Raw genomic sequence first — 6,445 nt, 5'->3', positions numbered from 1 at the left:
CCCCTGTCTTTTTCACACGTGAGTCTGTTAAGCCTCACCTCCCTCATCGTCTCCATGTGTGGGGCAGTTTTCAACAAATGTTCAGAGTCCAACACCTGCCCTTGTTAAACGTAATCTTATTACACTAGTTCCCTTGTTTTAACTTCTCAAACCTTTTGAGTCTTGCTTCTGTTACCCAAGAAGACCTAGAAAGCTCCACATCTCCTCTGAAAATGTGTGTGTATGTGTGTGCATGTGCGTGTATTTGCACACACACCCCTGGGTACAACTCTGAGGAGCCCACCCATAGGTTTCTGAACAATCTTCCATGAATGCAGCTCATTCATACACACATTTATTCATTCTGCAACATTTATTCAGCATCCCCTAACAAAACTTTCATTTTAGAGCATTTTTTACCCAGGCATTACAAAGAGAATAGAAGCAAACGAAATGCATACTAAGGAGTGAATTATTGATAGTGCTCACCTGCATTTTTTAAAGCAGAGAGTAGCATTTATTTTGGCCTAATTTCCACCAGTCAGAAAATTAAAACAGTGATGAATTACATATCACTATACTGCATTTTATTATCAGCATCAAAATTCAAGTGTGCTCTGCTTAAAATTCAGAAGACAAACTTTCTCATTTAGAAAAATTCATTCTGTTAGTGCCTGATCAGAATGGAATAAAAATTTCATGATGCATACATATTGATTCAATTTATTTCTTTTTTAAAAAAATGTATTTTATTCTGGATTCAAGGTGTTCATGTGCATGTATGCTACAGAAGTGTAATTGTGTACTGGAGGGATTAGGCTTCTAGCGTGTCCATTACCCAAATAGTGAACATCGTACCCAATAGGTATTCTTCAATTCTAGCCCCACCTCTAATGATCCCCGCTTTGGGAGTCCCCAGTGTCTATTGTTTCCATCTTTATGTCCATGTGTGCCCATTGTTTAGCTCCCATTTATATGTGAGAACATGTGGTATTTAGTTTTCTGTTTTTTGTGTTAGTTTAGGATAATGACCTCCAGCTCAATCCATGTTGTTGCAAAGGACATGATTTTGTTCTTTCTGTCTTTTTTTTTTTTTTAATGACTGCTTCACCTTCTTCTTAACTATTCCAAGGTGTTTGGTTCTTAAACTGATTGGTGAAATCAAGCAGTAATAGCAGAAGCAAGTGGAGACAAGTCTTGTTTAAATAGTATCATGAAGCTGACTCTGACAGAGTCACCCAACCCTTTCCATACACACCCAACCCTCTCCTCTGTCAGAGCTTCTAGAGAGACGCTGGCTAACCCCAGGATCCAGAAATATTTGGAGAATCATCAACATTCTTTCTACTCATACCAGTGACCCACTTGACAGCAGGGAGCTCAGAAATGTTGTGGGGACCCCAGAACCCCGAGATCTTCAGCCCCGACTCACAACTTTCTCCCTTGTCATTGGAAGGGATTGAGGACCTTGGGCCAAATCTCTGTTTCTCAGAGTGATTTCTGGCTCAGCCTATATCCAGGTGGAGTGAAGCTTTTGCTTATTGTTTTGGAGTAGGTACAGCCGGGCTAGGGTTTGCACCCCCGGAGTTAGGTAGAATTGGAGTAATTGGAGTAGCAGAGCCTTTAGCAGATCTGACCTCTGGGAAAAGTTCTAATGTGGCAATAATACAACTTTTCCATAGGATTATTCCTAAGGTTAAATGGCATAATAGCTATGACATGCTTAACACAGTGCCAGGCTTGTGGTGTTTGTAAATGTTAGCTATTATATTAGTTAGGAAAGCGAGCTAATGCAGAACATGATACCTAACACAAAGTCCTCCTTATGCTTAAACAGAGAAGGAGTTATTTTTTGCATACAGTAAGATGTCTAGAAGTAGGTAGTTGCAGGTTTCAGTTCAGGAGCTCAAAATTGATGGGCTCAATGTCTCTGAAATTCTGGACGTTCTTCATAGATGCAAGAGGGCTGTTAGAACGCAGGCAATTGCATCCTTGTTTAAGCCAGGAGAAAGGGGGAAGACTGCCTTAACCACATCTGACATCTCTCATCAGGAAAGAAAAGCCTTTCCCAGAAATCCATGAGAACATTTTTGTTTAAGTCTCAAGGGCCAGAACTGGGTCACTGGCTACTCCCTAGCTGCAAAGGGGCTGGGAAAGTTAGGAACAGCATAATCATGATTGGCACACCAGTAATGAGCCATTGCCCGGAAGGAGTAAGCAGTTTAGATACTAACAGTGATTACCATAGTGATTGTTACCAGCTCTAGTCTGCCTTCCATCTATCTACTTCTCATTTGTAGCAAATTATCGAGTGGCCTCATGCCAGTTATAAATATTATTCATTGTACTCACAGCTCCCTGCACTAAGCCAGCTTTTCTCTTAACCTTTCCCTGTCCATCTGGATAACATTTCTTATTGTTCCTCCTTCCCCAGGAGGATTTCTGTACTAGTCACTATTGCTGATTACGCTGTATAACAAATAACTCCCAAACATTAATAAATATTTTTTCCCACTCGCAGGTCTGCAGGTCAGCTGAGGGGGCTCTGGCCCAGGGTGTGGGTTCAGGTCTGCTTTTGTGTCTCTCCTTCCAGAATCCTAACCTAAGGAGCACCAAGTACCTAGGAGATGCTTTCCTCATGGTGGATTAGGAGAGCAAAAAAGGACAACACCACATGAGCACATTAAAAGCCTCTGCTTGCATCATGACCACTCATGTTCCATTGGCCGTAGCAAGTCCCATAGCTGGGTCTGACGAGGAAGATTATTCTTCCCAGGAGAGGGAAGGAGAAAGCAAGTATTTGCTGAACAGGAATCTAATCCACTGCACCTTCTCAAGCCCAAACTGGGTTAGGAGTCCTCCTTGGGCACCCATGGTCCTTAATGCATCCTTCTGTTACAGCTTTGGATTCTCCATTGCCCTTACCTATTCCATTGTCTGTCTTCCCCAGTGGATTGCCAAAAGATTGCTATCGCTGAGATGTGTAAGTCTTTTGTGGGATCTAGGTGACAGCCGATAAGTGTAGTTTTCATGGTCACAATGGCCAATTCTTTAACAGTTTATTAACAAAATAATAAAAGTTACAAAATGAAAATATACGTGGCTCAAGCCTGTAATCCCAGCACTTTGGGAGGCCGAGACGGGCGGATCACGAGGTCAGGAGATCGAGACCATCCTGGCTAACACGGTGAAACCCCGTCTCTACTAAAAAAATACAAAAAACTAGCCGGGCGAAGTGGCGGGCGCCTGTGGTCCCAGCTACTCGGGAGGCTGAGGCAGGAGAATGGCGTGAACCCGGGAGGCGGAGCTTGCAGTGAGCTGAGATCCGGCCACCGCACTCCAGCCTGGGCGGCAGAGCCAGACTCAGTCTCAAAAAAAAAAAAAAAAAAGAAAATATAAAGGATAAGTTATTCGAAGACTGTGATTGGACTCTAGTTCTGAACATTATTTAAACTTGATGTTAACATGCTGTAGATAATAACATATCCACAGAACAGAAGCTAGGTCTTCCATTGGCCATAACATATACCTCTAAATCCCCTCCCCACTACCAAAGTAGTGTCCAGAGGTATGTGCTATTACTTGAGAGATCATTCTGCAATTTAAAATTTAAGCTCGACGAATAATTAATACCATAAACATTTCATTGCCAAACACTGAAGATGCAATGATAACACCTGGCCATCATGCTCAGGTAGCTCACAATCTGAAGGGTAGATGGTGGTGGGAGCAGAGCAGTTAACAGATAAAATAAAGAGTAGTAAGTGGAGTTCTTATTTGTTGCCGGTGGGAATGCAAAATGGTACAGCAACTTCAGAAGACAGTTTAGAAGTTTCTGGCAAAACTGAGTATACTCTTACCAGAAGATCCAGCAAGCATGCTCCTTGGTATTTATCCAAAGAAGCTGAAAACTTACATCCACACAAAAACCTCCACTCAGACTTTTACAGTAGCTTTGTTCATAACTGCCAAAACATGAAAGCAACCAGGATGTCTTTCAATAGGTGATGGATAAACAAACTGTGGTACATACATACAATGGAATATTATTCAGCACTAAAAGCAAATGAGCTATAGAGCCATGAAAAGATGTGGGGGAACCTTAAATACACATTGCTAGTAAAAGAAGCCAATCTGAAAGGCTATATACTGCAAAATTTCAACTATAGGACACTCTGGAAAAGGCATAGCTATGGAGACAGTAAAAAGATCAGTGATTGCCAGGGGCTCAGGGGAGGGACAGAGGGATAAATAGGTCGAACACAGAGTATATTTAGGGCAATGAAACTATTCTGTATGATACTGTAATGGTGGATACATGTCATTATACCTTCGTCAAACCCATGGAATGTACAATACAAACAATGAACCCTAATGTAATCTATAGATTTTGGTTGATAATAATGTATCTATATTTAGTCATCAGTTGTTACAAATGTACCACACTAATGCAAGATGTTAATATAGGGGAAAGTCTGAGAGAGGAGGTGTTGAGGACGGTATGTGGTAATTCTATGCTTTCTGCTCAATTTTTCTGTAAAACTACAACTGCCCCCCAGAATAGTCTATTAATGTAGAGAACAAGGTAATGAAGTGCAATAAAAGGGATATGTACAAAGTGTTATGACAACACAGAGAAAGCACACAGGGAAACCCTTCCAGAGGAGATGGGTTTGAACTGAGTCTTGAAGGATAATAGAAATTCACCAGGTAGAGCAAAGGAGAAAGGTGAACCTGGAGGAAAGTACCACCTGTGCCAAGCTGTCAATGACAGGATCATCACCTCTTGTGTCCACTGACCAAGTATCTAGAGTGCTGCCTGCCCTAGAGAAGGCGCTCAATAAATATTTGTTGAGTGATTGGATGGTAGCTTGACACGACATAATACGGTGGAGCTTTATTTCCCAGCTAGATGCAAAGACTATCAAAAAGTGCAATAGGTACATTTTTTGTTTGTTTGTTTTGAGACGGAGTTTCGCTCTTGTTGCCCAGGCTGGAGTGCAATGGTATGATCTTGGCTCACCACAACCTCTGCCTCCTGGGTTCAAGCGATTCTCCTTCCTCAGCCTCCTGAGTAGCTGGGATGAGAGGCATGTACCACCACGCCCATATAATTTTGTATTTTTAGTAGAGACAGGGTCTCTCTGTGTTGGTCAGGCTGGTCTCAAACTCCCGACCTCAGGTGATCCACCCCGCTCAGCCTCCCAAAGTGCTGGGATTACAGGCGTGAGCCACCGTTCTGAGCCAATAAGTACATATTTTATAACCTCCCCTTCCTATCCATCCTTAATGGTGAAAAGGGTATCAAATGTTTCCAATTGCTCTTTGGCTGGGGAAAAAACATCTTCTTGATGTTGATATTCATGCTCTAAAGGTAATTAGATGCCAGAGAAGAGACCAGATTGTAGGCGATGGCAGCCCACTTACAGTATGCATTTATAAACAAGCAAAATCAAAACTGTAAAGTCGCATTTCAAGATGGTTTTGTGTTTCTCCACATTGAGCCAACAGCCTGTGGACGATATCATATACTCCACTGGAATTGGCCGCCTTGGCCAAATGAGAAAGCCCATCTCCATGGAGGCTTTGAAGCAGAAGCATTAGGCACTGAGCAGGGAGGGAGGAGCACCACCCCTGTGGGGCTTGGCTTAGTCCACGGGGTCTGGGGGCAAATCTCATGCAAAACACGAATGGGACTGGTACCGACGTCAAAGAAGAGACACTTTGGAATCCGGCCTCTGTCACCAGGAGCTTCCCCTCCAGGCCTCTGGCAGAGGTGGTGTGGTCCTTCCTCCCTGATCTTTCATCTCTTGGAATCTCTAGTTGCTAAGCACAGGTGAACAGTGTCAAAACCCAGCCCATGATGGATTTATCATCCCACTTGCTGAGTACTGCCTATGGCCACATACTGTGCTTAGCACGTACACATTTGGGTTTATGTAAACCTTCCAACAAGGTGCCAGGTGGGTAACGTGATTGGGATTAGGAAACTCAGGCTCAGGAAAGTTAAGTCACTTACTCAGTGTCACCTGGTGATAAATGGCAGGGCTGGGGTTGGAACTCCCTTCTGCCTGGCTTCAAGCTTATGTGCTTTCCAGTATGCGTGGCCACCCTGCCAACTACTCAGCAGGGGTCTGGGCACGGCCTTCTGATGGGCACTGTGAGAGGACAAGATACAAAAGAAATAGACAATGGGCTTCTCCTTTACCCCTGAGATTTCCTTTGAAAAATAATTTGCAAAATCCTCCTCCCTGTGCTTTGCTCTGGAGTTTGAAGGCTCGGGTTCTGTGAACAGTGAACTCTCAGGAGGCACAAATCGCTCCCTCGGACACCATGCTTGAGACTTGACCACACTTCAGGCTGGCTCCACCTGCTCTACGCTGTGTCTCTAAAGGTGACCCCACCCCTACCTTGTACTAAGTCTTTACTCAAGAAAATGCAATGCTACCAAACCACAAAATGTGCA

This window comes from Theropithecus gelada, chromosome 5 (genome assembly GCF_003255815.1).
Source record: "Theropithecus gelada isolate Dixy chromosome 5, Tgel_1.0, whole genome shotgun sequence".
NCBI classification, from domain to species: domain Eukaryota; kingdom Metazoa; phylum Chordata; class Mammalia; order Primates; family Cercopithecidae; genus Theropithecus; species Theropithecus gelada.
This window is presented reverse-complemented; position numbering follows the sequence as displayed.